The 17,346-nt window shown below is 42.2% G+C and overlaps 1 protein-coding gene across 22 annotated transcripts in view; it reads left to right on the forward strand.

Annotated features, from left to right (window-relative positions):
• NRCAM (neuronal cell adhesion molecule) overlaps window positions 1-17,346 on the forward strand; it is a 284,783-nt gene that overhangs the window by 119,805 nt on the left and 147,632 nt on the right. The window contains exon 1 of one of the 22 annotated variants that reach the window (XM_053896790.1): window positions 3,462-3,757. The exons of the other annotated variants lie outside the window; for them this stretch is intronic. The gene's annotated coding sequence lies outside the window, so the exon portion shown is untranslated. Of the gene's footprint in view, window positions 1-3,461; window positions 3,758-17,346 lie in introns of those variants that run through there. 22 annotated transcript variants of the gene reach the window in all.

The raw sequence follows: 17,346 nt of genomic DNA on the forward strand, positions 1-17,346 counted from the left end.
AAGAAAAGAACTTACAAAATATTTCAGAAAGCTGGCGGTGCATGTGAACTGGGTCAAATATAAAAGCCTGCTAAATAATGACAAAAACAAAGATCATGAAAGTAAACTAATACTTCAGGGTACAACTCTTGCCTTCTGGAAGAATACTTGAATCCTGTTCTCATTTCCTCATTCATAGATGATATCAGATTTATTGTTATTTAATACACACACGTGCATACAGCATCTACTATGTGCCAGGCATTGTTCTAAGGGACTTAAAAACATTAACTCATTTAATCCTCTCAGCAGCTCTACGAAGAAGGTGCTATATTATCTTCATTTTACAGATGAGGAGACTGAGGGACTGAGGTTGAATATGCATCATACATATTTTTTTTGAGGATTTAGGTATGTTTTATTTCACATATATGCAGACATATATTTCATAAACATGTTTATTTCATATATGCATATACACATTCATATTTATTGCATGTGCAAATGCATAGCATCATGTACATTCATAATGCGTCTACACACACATTATGGTATTTAGAAGTATAAAATCTGTAACTTTTACAGTATAAGTATAAAAAGTAATTTTTAAAGACGGAAAATTTCCAATTGTATCTATTCAGATCAAAAGTTAGATACATGATTTAGGTTTATATGAAGAGGTGTATCTTTTAAAAAGCACATCTAGGGGCTCCTGGGTGGCTCAGTTGGTTGAGCGTCCGACTTCGGCTCAGGTCATGATCTCGCGGACCGTGAGTTCGAGTCCCGCGTCGGGCTCTGTGCTGACAGCTCAGAGCCTGGAGCCTGTTTCGGATTCTGTGTCTCCCTCTCTCTGACCCTCCCCGATTCATGCTCTGTCTCTCTCTGTCTCAAAAATAAATAAATGTTAAAAAAAAAAAATTAAAAAAAAAGCACATCTAGGGGCTCCTGGGTGGCTCAGTCAGTTAAGTGTCCTGACTCTTGATTTAGGCTCAGGTCATGATCTCACGTATCTCACGTATCTGACGTATCTCACATGGGCTCGAGCCCTGCATTAGGCCCTGCACTGGCAGTGAGGAGCCTTCCTTGGATTCTCTTCCCCTCTCTCTCCCCCTTCTCTCTCTGCCTCTCTCTCTCTCTCAAAATAAATAAATAAACTTTTTTTTTTTAAAAGCTCACATCTAAACATTTTTATATACTTAAAATGGGTAGTAAGTCATAGCATGTAGAAAGGCAGTTACACGCCAGTAGTGGATAAATCTGGACGACGTGGGAGATTGAATTAGGGGAACAGAAAGCAGAAGGCGTCCTTTGGTGCTATAAGTCACCTCACCTGGTCCCCATGATGGGAACTACATGTTTGCTAAGCAGGATGGCAGGAGTTAATAGCCTGAGGAGTGGAAAATGAAATATCCCGAATTCGATTTCTGAAGACCGAGCTGGTCTTGCGGAAGGAGCAACAGCTGTCGACTTCAACTTTTCCGAAGAAAAAAATACAGCACGGTGAAAGCAGTCTCAGTGGTGCTGTTGTAAAGTGGAACTGCACCCATTCCCATCATGACAGGACAGATTTGCTCGTGGATTTTTGAGGAGCCTGTTAAACCCCGTGCCTCCGTTTCCCGAAAACTGTTCCGAGTGGCTCACTGAGTCGCCCCTGTTGAAGAGTAACAGGTCACAGTGGGAGACAGAGGGAGACGTGGGCAGGCAGCAGCATTTAGCGTTTAATGGGTCTGAGGCTGGCGTGAAGCAGTGTGCCGAAATAATTCTGATTAGGCTCAGTCAGTCAAGCTGCATAATTAGACTCCTCTCTCCTCCATTCAGCCCCGGACCGTGAGGAGCACAATCGCAGTTTAAAGCCCCCTTTTAAGTAGTCCTCACACTCTTCTCCAAAATACAACCTTCTTTCAGATTGCTGCTTGAGCCTGTTTTTTTGTTTTTGTGTTTTGTTTTTTATATACCAGTGGGAATAACTAACTGGGAAAAGAAAAGGTTGTGTTAACATATTAATAGAGAGACACAGGCGCATTCTCCTTCCCAGTGGGAATGTTTAAATTTTTAAGAGGCACTCCAAAGAAATGATTGGGGAATACCAAAAGGTGTAACATATCTAAATCCTAGTCCCCAGCCTGGTTTCCGCTACCAGCAGTGTGTGCTGTATTGGTTGGTGAAGCATCTGGTTATCTTGTTCCTGATGAGTGGGTACCATCAGTAACGCATTCAGAGCAGCAGGTAGGTAATTGGGAGGAAATAACTCTAGAGGCTTCCCTGCCTCTGCTTGCTCCATCTTTTAAAAGAGCAAACAAACAAACAAACAAAAAACCGGAAAATTATTTCCTATTTTTAAAGCTTTTATGAACACAGTTCAAAACTAATCAGGACATTTTAAGCAGAAGCAGATGTGCAGAGATAGGACCCCGTCAGGATTCTCTGATGTCTCTACTCGGTTGGGTTTTGAAGGTCACGTGGCCATGGTTATTGTTGAACTCCTGACAATATGCTTTGAAGGAGATTGCGTTACATGTTGGTTCTGCTTTTGTGAGGAAAGGCATTATTCCCACCAGGTCTTAAGAAGTGCTGAAAAGAGCTTCGAAGAAATATAGCCACCCATTGTTCACGCCAGTCATTGTAATAAGCGGGGAACAGATTTTTAGGTTTGTTCTTAGGAAGCGAGGACCTTTAACTGAAAATATGCTAAATGGACGTTTTCTAAACTTGCGTCGTAGCCAGCGAATGACTTATAAACCTACTTCTCTTGAAGTTTTTCCAAAGAACCTTAAAGCCTGAAAAATAAACACTAGAAATTCAAGCAAAAACAGGTTGGCTTAAAGATTTGCGGCAACCCCCACAATGAGGTCCTCTTATATATCTAGTACGCTTTAGAACATCTCCCGCTACTTTCTTTGGGTCTTCTTAGCCTACAATATAACTCTGGCATATTTAGTACTGTAGTGAAAATACCTGCTCACTATTTACTATTTGTCTGTACGTACTTATGTGTCAATAACACCTAGCTTACAAGAATAGTCGTAACCAACATTTAAAAGTTTTTCCAGCTTGGATAGGTAAAGTACTAATGATAATGGGTAGCAGAGAGGCCTGAAAAAGGAATACAACTGAGAAAGAAATAGGGGAAAAGAAACAAAAACAGCTGCAATATTTATTTTTGTAAGATCTCACAGTAAACTTAAATAGAGTTTTGAGGCCACCATAAAAGGAAAAAAGGCAGAAGTGACGGTTGTGAGTCCTGCGGATGGCAGGTTATACATGTGTGTGAAGTAGGTTCTGATGCTAAACTAAGCAAACCGGTCCTAAGCAATCACTGTGTCCTGTACAGAAAGAATATTTAAAACAGCAACCAGATAGGAAGTCAAAAATGTCATTTCAAGTTATACTAGGCTAAAAATAAAGAAGAAATTACATAACACCTTACATCTTCTCCCCATAGGTGGAAATACGGCAGTTACTTTCTTAAAACAGCATCGCCAGACCTAAGCTAGCGTGTATTTTGCTAAACAGTTGTGAGCAACTAAACCGATTTTTCTTGCTTCTAAGTGGATACGAGGAAATGTTTAACCCCCATTGTATTGCCACAAAGCCCGGCTGATCACCCTGGGAGGCCCCGGAGGTCTGAGCAGCTTTGAATTGGCTGTCGAGAGGACTTTTAACATTTTACTGCACATGGTCCGGCCACAGCGGATTTCGGTCACCAGTGTTTTACATGCAGAAATGTGCGTGATGGGCACTTTGTGTAAGATTTTCCTTTTGCTCCAGGTGCGAAGCAGTAAGCAGTAGGAGAACTTGGTTCGAAAGGTAATGCCTGTGCTTGTTTCTGTGTGAAGGGAAGGGATGTGTGCTTCCTGGGACCCATTGATTTTTGATTCCCCTCCCAGGTATCGTGTTAATGATTTGTTTGAAACTGAAGCCAAGATTAGACTTGTATTCCAACCGTAAGGGCTTGTCCGAAGCTTTCTGTTGTCTGTTCATTGATTTGGTCTGATTTAGCGTGCTGATCTGGTTAGTGGAGTTTGTATCGAAAGTCAGTATCTTTCACGTAGCTTGTTAAACCCTTAGAAGAGGGACTCGGGCGGGGCGGTGCCCGGCAGATTTAGTTCAAGTATTTTTAGTAGCAAATGTGAATACAGTTTAAAGAAAACTAGAAGCTAGTGAGTTTATGTTTGTTGTAAGGGTATATAGCAGCAGGGTGTCTTGACATGTGATTTCAATATAATTTGTCATTCTGTGTAGAGATGTTTGTTCTTAGGGGTCTCATGGGCCATTTTTATATTACCTGAAGACAATTTTCCAGCTAGGGCATACTCACCCTTAGCTACTGCACTCCTGTTTTGTTTTTTTTTTTTTTCATACTGTAATGCAGTGCTTCCTGCAATGCTCATTTCCAGTGTGGCGTAAGCTTTATCAATGTGCCTTTTTGATTTACAAGAAGATTCTATTTTCATTCTTTCTGCACTAGGTTGAAAGATTCCCCCAAGTTTTCTGTATTCATTCTGCATTCTGGAGAGTTTAGTGGTCAAGAGGATAAGGAAAGCTGGATTAGGCGCACTTTTTTTTTTTTTAATGCCAAATGCCATAATTGGATTTGTTAGCTTTAGCTCATGAAATATCTTCAAAGACCACCTGTGAGATTATATTCAATGTCACTCAGTTTCTTTGAACCTCATGAAATTAAACACCATGTGGTTATACTAATGCAGCAAAGTTTTGCATCCCTAAAAACACACCTCGGAATACCCATGGTCTGACTTTTATTACAGCTGGACCCAGAGCAAATGTACCGAAAGACATTCTTCTATTTTCCTAGGACAGTTTTCCCTGTGCTGCGAAAGAGCACAACCATCACCATCGAAATAACTTGTACGTTTATATGCAGTGCTTTTCAGTTTGCATGGTCTAGTTTGATCCTCTTAAGAATCTTCTGTGGAAAGGACAAGTCTTATTACCCCCTTTTGAAGAAGAGTGCGTTTCAGCAGTGTGACCCTGGCTCTCAAGCTAGGAACGTGAGCTGGGGTCTGACGCAGGCGTTCGGACCAGTTGCTCTTTCCAAAACGCCGCGTAGGCTCCGTGTACTTGCTGTTTGCTCTAATGATCAGGCTGTTTGAGCTAAGCCCTTTTACTAAGAAGGCTCTGGTAACAGCTGGTGTTAGGTAGATTAAAAGTAAAATCAAAGCCCTTGGCTGGAAGGGGGAGTAATCAAGAGAGTGAGAGAAAAGAGAGAAAAGATCCCAAATAACTGAATGATCCTTAAAAGAACTGTGGGATAGGGAACATGACTCATGGAGCTCACGCGTCCCTCCTTTCTGTCCCTCAAAACAAGTCTCCATCCCTTTTTTGCTTCTTTCCCTGTCCCTGGTTCCCTCTGAGAACTTCACCATGCTTGGTCACCATGGGCCACTGTTCGTTACCCAATGGGACTGTAGGGCACCTTTCCCAGACTTGATATTTACATCTCATTTCCAGAAAATGAACTATCAACTCTGTAAATCTTCCCTTTCTATAACAAATGGCCTCGTTCTCGCGCGTAACCTGCAGGAGAGAGAGAATAACATCAATTTCTGCTGCTGAGTCGCATTCACTGGTCATGACTGCCTTGTTTCTGTTCTGGATCTTCTGACTCTGTAAATAACTGTGATCTTGTAGCTGAACTCTCCTGCTTTGCCAGCTCACTTCTCTGGGACATTCCTGACTGTTACTCTGGTTTTCAGGGTTTCTTTTATTTTTCTCGGGAAATCTCATTGTGGAGACTGTAGTCTATAATGATAGCTTGGCCATGAACCTCAAAGGAAAACTGAAATGCTTTTCAAGCCTTGGACCCAACCGAAATACTTGGTACCATATCTTTGGTGTAATGTTGTGAGGAGACACTCTCTTCTGCCTCCTTCAGGGTTCCGAGTGTCTCTCTTATGGGGAAGTATTTGTTAGCTACGGGTGTCTTTGGTACCAACATACTACTCAAGTCAGATCTGTTCATCCTGTTGGGTATGAGATCTTTGAGCACTCAAAAAGTAGAAAAGTTGGGGCGCCTGGGTGGCTCAGTCAGTTGAGGCATCCGACTTCGACGCAGGTCATGATCTCACGGTTCATGAGTTTGAGCCCCACACTGGGCTCGTCACTGTCAGCACAGAGACTGCTTCAGATCCTCTGTCCCCGCCCCCCGCCCCTCCCCCGCTCTCTCTCTCAAAAATAAACATTTAAAAAAAAGGAGAAGAGTTACTAGCTGTATTATCTTTTTGTGTTAACTTTGCATACTTCATTCAACACATTGCATGTGTTTGTGTGCAGATTTTTACACATGTATGTGCTTAACTATTTTTAAGTGGCTATTTATTAGGCTTTTGTTTTTACTATTGAAGATGATAAAAAAAAAAAAACAAAAAAACAACATTTCCCAGGACTCATAATTCACATCACCCAGACATCTCTGAGTGAGAAAAATATTCCAATGATCTAAAGATATGACTGGTACATACAGCTGTGAAATCATATGTAAATTTCTCCCCCTCAAGGTAAATGCTGTTATCAGTCTTGTGGATTTTTCCAGAACTACTTTCTATGCATGTGCTAGCCAAAACTGATCTTTGACCATGACATCTCAAGTTAACCCTATAATCTGATCGCTCTGCGGAGTTCATTCATTTAAGGGATATGTTTACGGATGACCTCTGTGTGTTAGGCATTGGTCTAGGCAGAGGGTGTATTGCATGAAAAAGCAGACAAGATCCCTGTCCTCATGAAGCATAGGTCCTAGTGCATTGGACAACAAATAAAATAAATTAGTAAAATATATAATATGTTGGGTGGTGATTAGTGCTTCAGGGGAAAACAAAGCAGGGAAAGGAGCTGGGAGTTGGATGCATGTTGCCATTGGGAGAAGGCGGCCACAGAAGGTGGCTCCAGCCACGGAGAAAATGACATGTGAGTAACGCCCTGAAGGAGTGAGAGAGTGGGCAGTGCAAGTGTTTGGAGAAACTGGAGCCCCCTGCTGGACCTCAAGCTCAGGACATTTTTTTTTTTTTTTTTCTAAATGGCAAGGGGTACGGCTGCCTGGGTGGCTCAGCTAAGCATCTCACTTCAGCTCAGGTCATGATCTCGTGCTCCGTGAGTTCGAGCCCCGTGTCAGGCTCTGTGCTGACAGCTCAGCCTGGAGCCTGGATTCTGTGTCTCCTTCTCTGTCTGCCCCACCCCCATGCTCAGTCTCTCTCTCTCTCTCTCTCTCTCTCTCTCTCTCAAAAATAACTAAACATTAAAAAATTTAAAAAAATAAATGGCATAGCAAGAGGTATTTTTTCTCTTAAGTCACCCCAAATGAAGAAAAGAGAAATAACTTATTTAAAGTAGTGATCCATTAATAGAAGTCATATATCACTTCATTTATAGGTTAAAATATTGCATTCTTATTTATTCTGCAAACGAGACCCAGATAAAAAAGTGAGAGTCCTCCCATGTACCTGGAGAAGGTGCCGTGGTCCCAGAACGCCAGAGTCCAAGATCTCTCTGGTTACACGTGGCTCCTTTATCACTGCTCTGAAGTTGCCAGGAGCTTTTCTAGGCTGGTTGAAAAGATTAGTGTATCTCCCTTCTTTTACCACAAGGGCCATTTCCAGAATCTCCTCTTGGATAGTGGCTGTTGCTACCATGTTTCTAGAGACATGGACCTGTACTGGAATGCAGCCACCTCCTTGCTGTTTAGTGAAGTCAAGTCTGTTCTTATTTCTTGGCCATCAGGGCTCCGGGCTTAGGCTTGCCCGATATATGGTGTCTGATCGGAATGGTCTCAGCTAAAGATAAAAAGTTAAGTACAGGGGGCGCCTGGGTGGCTCAACTGGTGAAGTGTCTGACTCTTGATTTCAGTTCAGGTCATGATCTCGAGGTTTGTGAGATGAAGTCCCAGGTCTGGCTTTGTGCAGACAGCATGGAGCCTGCTTGGGATTCTGTCTCTCCCTCTCTCTCTCTGCTCCCCACCCACTTGCATGCACTCTCTCTCTCTCTCTCTCTCTCAAAATAAATAAACATAAAAAAAGAAGGTATGAGGGGCACCTGGGTGGTTAAGCGTCCAACTTTGGCTCAAGTCATGATCTCACAGTTTGTGGGTTCGAGCCCCGAGTTGGGCTTTGTGCTGACAGCTCAGAGCCTGGAGCCTGCTTTGGATTCTGTGTCTCCCTCTCTCTCTGCCCCACCCCCCCAACCTGTCTCTCTCTCAAAAGTAAATAAACTTTAAAAAATTTTTTTGAAGAAATATTAAATTTTACACACACACAAGAGTTAGAGGACGGTTAGCATTTCTTTGCTTTATACAGACATAAGAACATATGAAAACGGGATAATAATTTACTTAAAAAACGTGTGCACTCCTGGTGGGACTTCACTGACTCAAAATGGAAGCAGGTTTGTAGAGGTTACTGAAAACGGAAGCCCTCACCTCCTCCCAGACTTTTGTACCCAACGCTGCTTCTAAGGGAGGCTTTCTCCCCGCAGTCATCAGTTCTGTGACGCACTGCCCTTGATGAGTGGCAGGTGTCTTTACTGAGAACTTCAGTGGAACACATCTGGTCATTTGTGCTTTGGGAGAGTAGTGTTAAAAAGAAGACAACAGACCCAAACTAGAGTCGCTTATGCTATGTCTCTTGTCACCAAACCAGGACTGACTGACAGTTTTGACCATCAGACATGGAATCTTGAACCAGTCAATCAGGAATCGCCTGATCCGCCCTAGTGAGGAAATCCGCCTGATAGACACCTGCCATCTCCTAAAGGAAAACGACCTTGCAGTAGCCACACAGCTTTCCTGCCTAGTATGACTTCCTTGTTGCAGCCTCTCATTTCCTGCGGCTCCTTGGAGCTCCGTTCTACTGCTGGATTGGGTGCTGCTTGATTCTCATAGATTTTTCCTCAAATAAATTCTTTAAAAAATTTTCAGCATGCCTCAGCTTATCCTGTAACAGTAGTGTCCTTGCTGATTTGACCTCATCCAAATGTGGATTCTTTGACCCTTTCAAAAGGTGGTCTGATGGGAGAGAAAGTCTTAGTATTCACAGGGAGGGGGTGCAAGGGAAGGCTTCTACGGAAAAATATTCTTAGGGAGTGAGGGAATTAAATAAAGTACGGCGAGATGAAGAAGAAGGTTGTGATTCATAATTGAAAGCGGTGAAACTCTACCCAGGTGCTACCCCGGGATCAAACCCCTGATGTCTGCCTGAACTACTGCGGTTGTCTTTTATGTGGCCTTCCTGTCTCAACTTTGTTCCCCTTCAGCCTATTCTCAGCCGGATCCAGCCTTTCAAATGGAAGTCAGATCATGTTACTTTTCAGCTTAGAACCTCTCAAGGGTTTTCACTCAGAGTGAAAGTCGGATGCCTTGCACCCATGTTCCGGGTCCAGATCATCTGCTACCCCCATTCCTTCACTGCTCTCCCTTCTCCAGCTCTTCTTTCTTCCTTCACCACCCTGACCTCCTTGCTGTTCTCAAACACAGAATCTCCTACCTCAGGGCCTTTATACTTGCCTGGAACCCTCACCTTGCCTGCAAAGCCCTTCCCCAATGGTTCTCACAGTCACGTCCTTCAAGTCTTCCCTGACATCACACCTTCTCAAGGAGGTTTTTCTCTGACCATCATGTTTAAGATTACAGCCCTCTCCATCTCTGCACTTCCCTGCTTTCACCACACTTCCTCTTTTCCTTCCAACATATGACATTTGTTTACCTATTTATTTTGCTTACTATCTGTCTTCACCCCCAAAATATAAGCTACACGAGAGCAGGAATTTCTGCCTTTTTAAATTCACTGCTCCTTCTGGCACCTACAGCACCTGGCTGGCACATACGTACGAGGTGCTCAGTAACTATTTGTCAAGTAAATGAATGAACCATGGAAATTTAGCTGGGGAAAGAGAACTTACTTCCTCTGAAAGTAGTGAACGTCTGGAGATCACACAATTTAAAAAAAAAATTTTTTTTTAATGTTTATTTATTTCTGAGACAGAGAGAGACAGAGCATGAGTGGGGGAGGGGCAGAAAAAGAATGAGACACAGAATCCGAAGCAGGCTTCAGGCCCTGAGCTATCAGCACAGAGCCCGACGCGGGGTTCGAACTCACAGACCACGAGATCATGACCTGAGCCGAAGTCAGACGCTCAACCGACTGAGCCACCCAGGCGCCCCTGGAGATCACACAATTTTTTAAAAAACGATAAAATGAAAAAAGTTTGTTGTCCACACGGCTCATGCCTCCTGACAGGCTTGTTTTCTGGGTGTGCCAGATAGTGGATTGAGAAAGAAAGGCCTTGGATACCTCCAATGTCATGCTTTAATGCAAATGGAGCTGGGAACAGCAATGAGAAATAATGAAAAGAAAAAAAGGGTGGGGGGAGGTAGAAATTGAAAATGGTTTGCTTCCAAAGTAATGATTTTCAAAGCAAAGGAATTGAATAGGAAAGAAATTAACAAAAACTCTGTCTCTGAAAATGCAAACTTCATTTACATTTTGATCTGTGCGATTTTTCAAGCTCAGTGATCCAAGGTCAGAGGGCACTTGTATTAGCATAGACCTTGCTTTGTTAATTCACCTCTGACTAAACCTCTCAATTCCTTTTTATGATGGTGGCGTTCCAATGACAATAAAACCAAGCTCTCATAACACCAGAAACATTTATACAGCACTTAGACAATTCCTAAATGAATTGTCCCCAGAGACCTTAAGAGATAGGTCAGGATTATTAACCCCATTTTGTACACAGAGAGGAAGTAATTTGCCTAATGTCACCTGGTAAGCTATTGAATTCATAACTTGATTGCTTTATTTGGAAATAATGGCTCATTTAATACAGGTCATGTTGCATTAAAGATGACCTCTTTTTAAATGGGCAGCTTCATATTTGAACTTAACTTTAGTTAGTGACCTGGAACTAATAGTATTCCAGATTTCCATAAGACCAGCGTTTCAAATTCTCGAGTTGAGAGACTGATCTAGAGAACAGAGAGATCTGAGACTCCCAAAGCCATTTTGGGATTGACCAGGACTGGGCCACTCTGCTCAGATACTACTATGGAGAAATCTACTAAGGTAGGCTTAGCATTTAAATCCCTTTTGAATTTCTTTGCTTTTTGCCGTTTTGTGTGTGTGTGTGTGTGTGTGTGTGTGTGTGTGTGTGTGTGTGTGTTTTACGCTCATCACATTCCTTTTGGTTGAAAAAATCAGTACAAGTAAAATTGAAAATCAGTGCTTCCATGGACAACTAAGAAATGGAGATAAAACCTTATTAGGATGTCCCGGGTGCCAGTCAGTAAATATTGTGGGAACCACGGGATGAACACCACTGACACTACATCAGAGTTGTGTTTGGAACCCATTTTATTCTGATTCAGTTGTGGCTCATTCCTTTTTCCTTCCAGAGCAGTATGATGAGAAGACCTCAGATTTCGTTCAATGACCATGGCAGCTACTTAGGAAGCGTGGAGGGGAAATAAAGAGCCCCACTCACCAGTGGGGGCTACTTGTGAGTTCGTGTCTCTATCAAGAAGAGACTAAAAAGCCAGAGCATTTAAAGAGAATTTTGAATAAGGAATAACTTGCCAACTTTGAAAGCTCATAGTGAAAAAAATAAAAAAAGAAGAAGAAATGTCTAGTCTTTATCCAAATGTTTGAAAGTTTTTCAGACGTCTTATCATTTCATCTTTTTAGTGAGACTTGTTTAGCGCCAACAGTAAAAATGCAAATGATGCTTCTAATTTTTCAAAAAGAGATTGTCCCCTTCTTTTTATGGTAAATGTATTCAATTTTTTTTTTTACTCTGGCTAAATCTGACTTGTTGCATTTTTATCCCTTTCTCTGCAATCTGACATATGATTTGTGGCATCTGCTAGGAATATGAACTACAGTTTTGAAACAAATGCCGTTTCACTGGGCATTTAAAAACACCGTTTTAAACATCAGAAAGATGCTGCATGGGAAATCTAGGAACGCGTTTGTACCCAAGTATATTAAATTTGTTTAGGCCAAAGTGTAAATTGATAGAACAATAATAGGTTTTAAACTGAGTCAGATTAAACTTGAAAATGAAGATCTTTGTAAGGCTAAATCTCAAAAAGCGATGGTGTTGGAGGCCTCTGCAAATAAACTGTGGTTCCCAGGCCCTATAAAACCGAGGGGGCTTTGGTTGTTTATGATAAAACGTACCCGGAGCTGCCTTGAGAGCCTTCTTGCTAGCTACGTTACATTCTTAAGGTAATTTAAGCAGAACCACGAATTGACAGATCTGAAGTGTATAAATGACAATTTGGTGAAAAGGTGAATTGTGTAAATTATGTGGGTCAAGTCTATACAACTTTTCTGAACTTTGAGAGGTAGTCTAGAAAGTACTTTGTTGTTCTAAGGTCAGATGAACTCACTGTACAGTTAAAAGCGTGATGTTTCCTACTCCCTGTTTTTATCCGGAATTTGAAATGCAGAAATGTCTGTCACCTACTTCTTGAGTGTTTAATCTACGTAAATTAAAATAGCCTGTGGCTAATTTGATTATATGTAAAAGGTGCCCTTGTTATTACTTTATGTATCTGCCCTTAGCACGCACAGTATTGTGCAGATCTGAGTTTTGTTCCCCGTTCAACAGTATATATTAGCATCAATAACCATATTTTAAAGGAAGAAATGAGATGTATTTGATTCTTTGTTCAAGTTCTTAAATATTAATTGAATTTGTACAGCATTTGGTTAAATGTCCTGTTGTCACCTTATAGGTTAATGAAAGGTGCCTACGCAATCATGTTTTGCAAAGTCTAATATACTTCATTTCTTTGATCGAATTGTTTAACTCCCCCCCAAAGTATGCACTTTAAACAGTGTTGATCAAGTGTGGGCAACTTAATTTACTAACCTTGCAAATTCTGGTGACTGTTTTAATCATATTCAACTTCATTAGTAGGTTTTATAATAGAACCTTAAGAGACTATGTTTTGATTAGCACTAAAAAATTAAAACTTGGCATGCTGTTTAGAATTCCTTATCTGATCATGATAATTCTTTGAAATGTTAAATACTGTCTTTCATCTGAGAGCTTCAAAGAGTTTCACCTATTTTCATAACTGTATAGGACTTTACTTATAGTCCTTTGCCCTCATTTTCTGTTGGTCGTTTTTAAATTGTGAGAGCAGCCAAGGAAGTACCATTTTTGATCAGATCATTCCTCTCCCACCCCCAGCCTCGTTACAGTACATCGATGGCTCCCCATTGCCCTTAAGACAGAAACGGAAAGATCCACGGGGCTCTGCGCGGCCCCTGGGCCTCTGCCTGCTTTTCTAGCCTCGATGTGGCCACTCTCCACTTCCTTCCCCTCTTCCCTGGTGCCACACTGTCCCTGCCCAACCCCGTCCATCAGATCTCAACTCAGACATCAGTCCCTTCACAAAGACCTTGACTGAGCCAGTTCCCATCACCACACAACACACTCTAGGAGTCCACACATCTCTGCTTTGATGACTTTCCAAGGTGGATATTTTAGATTCATATATGTCTCCTGTGGCCAGCTAGAAACTTCATGAGGCCAAAGAAGGGTCTGGTTTGCTGATGTTTTCATTGCTGTTTTTTCACCGTTGTATTTCTGGTGCCCAAGCATAGAGCTTGGCAAGCGACAGACATTTAATAAATACTTGATGAGTGTATGAGGGGATGAATAAGTAAATGCTGTCCGAGGACAGGACTCATTTCTATTCCGTTCACTGCTAGGTCTTAGTGCCTAGAACAGTGCCTGCCTAGGCCACAATAATTCTCCTTAAACATCGGTTGAATACATTCATGGTTTCCTAACTTCTCAAGGAGATAGAAAGTACGGGAGAGTGTAGGGTTAGGTTCATTTTTTTTCCTGCAAATACCCTATCATATTCATTAATGTACTGAGTTGGAGGGAAGCCTATAACCATGATTTTTTTTTATTGGGGCAAAGCATATATAACATAAAACTTACTATTTTAACCATTTTGAAGCGTACAATGGTATTAGGTGCCTTCGAGTCATCATGTGATCATCACTCACCCATCTCCAGGACTTTTTCATCATTCCTGACTGAAACTATTCATAAAACAATAACTCCCCACGTAGCCATGTGGTTTTACAAAGTTTTATTTGTTTGCCTTAGAATCTTTTCTTCCAGCGCATTATGTAGAAGTTCGAGGCGCAAAATAGGTGAACATAACTGCTTTTGCTTCTTGAATAGGGTTGGATTCCTCCCCTACCTCTGTTTCATTCTGTATCGTGTTGGTGGTAACATTATCTGGAGACTGTTCTGGGACAGGGATGCCCAGGGGAGGTGAGTGTGCTACCTGGGGCCACAGACATCCATCTGCACAGCCGTGGATGAGGTCTCATCTCCCCCAGTTCAAACCCGGAGGGTATCTTTGTTTCCTCCTTCTCTGTTTCACTACCTCCTCTGCAGACACACATACGTGTGCGTGAGTGTGCGCGCGCGCACACACACACACACACACACACACACACACACGGGAATACATTTATAGTCACTGTCCTGAGACCGTGAGCTGCTTAAAGATTGGGATCATGGCAAACTTGTCTAGATTCCTAAAGCTCTGTAATGCTTGTTGACAGCATGTTTTCTACCCCGTGGATAAAAAACTTCCCCGGTTTGACTTTCCTCTAGGAAGGAAGTCTGACAGCCTCACAACGTGGTACATTTCACGGTTTAACCATCAGAGACCTTTTTCACCACGTTGCTGAGAGTGTGGCCCAAGACCAAGTGCATCAGAAACCCCCGGGCTGCCTATTAGAAAAGTGGATTTCCAGGCCCCGCCTACACCTACTGAATCAGATGCTCTCAAAAACTATTTTCAACCTTCCCCGTGTTGTGGGTAGTGTGTTATTTTATGTGCTGTCAAGTAAATGCTCTGTATTTGTTTGGTTTGTATTTAGTGAAGTTTTTTCAACTATCTGCTCCGTAAAATTTTCAGGACCTTCATTTATTCAATGACAGTTTAATTAGCCTCCTTTAAACTTTTTCTTTCTGGAGCAAAATAAGCACTGTTACTTTAATTGTCTCTAGTAGAACTTATTTTAAAACTAAATCTTTTCCCCTTAGATTATATGCACGGGAAAAGGACCAATGAGGGATAGATTTAATCTAAGGTTTCTGGGGTGCCTGGGTGGCTCAGTTGGTTAAACATTCCACTCTCTTTTCTTTTTTTTTTTTTTTTAATGTTTATTTATTTTCGAGAGAGAGAGAGAGAGAGACAGAGTGTGAGCAGAGGAGGGGCAGAGAGAGAGGGAGACACAAAATCCGAAGCAGAGCACAACACAGGGCTCAGACCCATGAACTGTGAGATCATGACCTGAGCTGAAGTCAGACGCTTAACCGACTGAGCCACCCAAGCGCCCCATCATGCCACTCTTGATTTCGGGTCAGGTCATGATCTCACGGCTCATGGTGAGTTCAAGCCCCGCGTCAGACTCTGTACCGAGAGTGCAGAGCCTGATTGGAATCCTCTCTCTCTACCTCTCTCTCTGGCTCTCCTCTGCTCATACTCTCTCTCTCTGTCTCAAAAAATAAACAAATAAACTTAAACAAAACTTTAACGTTTCTGTTATATTCACAACACACTGACTCGATTAGCTAGGGCAAAGCTAACTGTTGTAACAAACCCCCACATTGTAGAAACTTCACTGGGTTAGAATTCCCTTCCCATTCTGGGATCAGTCCAGTACTGGTAATGTAAGACCATTTGTGTGGATAGAAGGGTCTCTACTTGTCCCTCTTCAGGGACCTATGTTGACACAGGCCATGCCATGTGACTTCCAAAGTCACACTGGGCGTTGACATCCAGCCAGCAGTAGAGAGATGACTTATGGGAAAGACACTTGCTTCTTAAACATGTGGGCGAGGAATTGATACATATTAACTCCCTTACATCTCACTGTCTCGCCTAGGGGCAAGGGGAGCTGGAAAGGTAGAGCCTGGACAGGGGCCTCTTCCCTATGGCCACTCTGCATGGCAAAGGGGGGCATGGCTCTTTGGTAGAAGGCGAGCCATTACTGCACACTGGAATTGGAGGTTTCTATTTATAGTAGTTGCTCCTGTTAAACCATGAAATGTGCCATGCATGTAGGTTAAAATACTGCAACAGTGTACGTGACAGCATGATTGCCAGTGCCCTGACCGACAGCAAGATGGCATATATCCAGCATGCCAGACATGAATGTAATTTGCTCACTGGCAGATGTTCGCGCCGGTCTACAAGGTAGCGAATGGTGATGTTACTTGAAACAATGTTAAGCTTCTGGGGTTGGGGGCGGGGCGGTCAGTCTTCCATCTGTATAATGTGATTGATCAAGGGATGAGTGGTTTCACTTCTCTGAAAGGTAGAGCATGACACACGGGTTTACCTCCAAGTTCCTGATCACAGTGGATCCCTGCCCTGCCCCCACCTTGACGTTTAAGAGATCACAGAGGCGGCCCCAAGTTCCAACAGGTTTACTAGTCTTGCAAGAGTAAACTGCACTAGATGCTAAACTTGGGTCTGGAATGTAGGACCCTGTATCCTTGGAACCCCAGCCACCGAGGCTGCTCTCTGGTGCCATCTGGTTGAACCCGCTTCATTCCAGATCATACTCTGCTTTTTGGAATGTATTTTGTTTCAGAGGCTGCTGAAGTGCAGAGAACTGGGTTTCAAGATGATTTGGGCTTTTCGCCCCTGCCAAACTGAATTAGGCTGCTGGATGGCAGGCATACCCAGGGAAACCAAAGATAAATGCCAGTTTTAATAGGGTTGTTTGTTTATCCTTTTCTCTCCAGTTAATAAGTATGAATGGACCCCAAATTCAGTCCAAGGATCATGTCAAAGGCAGGAAGTTGAGAGAAAAAGAAGAGTTGGTGGGGGGAGTTAGTCCATGATTTTGATACTATTGAAGTTTTGTGAAGACCAAATATTAAAAATAAGTTTGTGAATCATCATCATTTCATAATGGTAAAAGCGCAAAACAATTTTGCATGCTCCATAAACACGTAACAGTGCAGGTGGATAAATACGTTGTTACATGTAAGGTTTTCAAATTGAATGTTCTAAAAAGTATTGCTTTGTCATATTGATTTTTTAAGAGTGTAAACAGGAAATAAAATCATCACAGTGGAAAACAGAATTGGCTTGAGGGTCAAATGCCTGGCATTTTAATGTAATCTGCCTTTTGCTGTATCATCCATTAAAGCCAGTTGTTAGAAATCTACCTTGCAGAAACCAAAGAGTAATATTAGCATTTTTAATGTCCTCACAGTTATGCCAGAGTCTAAACCAAATGAGATTTTGACTGTTTTTGCTTGCTGTTACTTTTTACCCTGTAGCATTTGCAATAACAGATTTTC

The sequence above is a fragment of the Panthera pardus genome, unplaced genomic scaffold (assembly GCF_024362965.1).
Source record: "Panthera pardus isolate Hobbes unplaced genomic scaffold, ASM2436296v1 HiC_scaffold_8, whole genome shotgun sequence".
Lineage (NCBI taxonomy): Eukaryota > Metazoa > Chordata > Mammalia > Carnivora > Felidae > Panthera > Panthera pardus.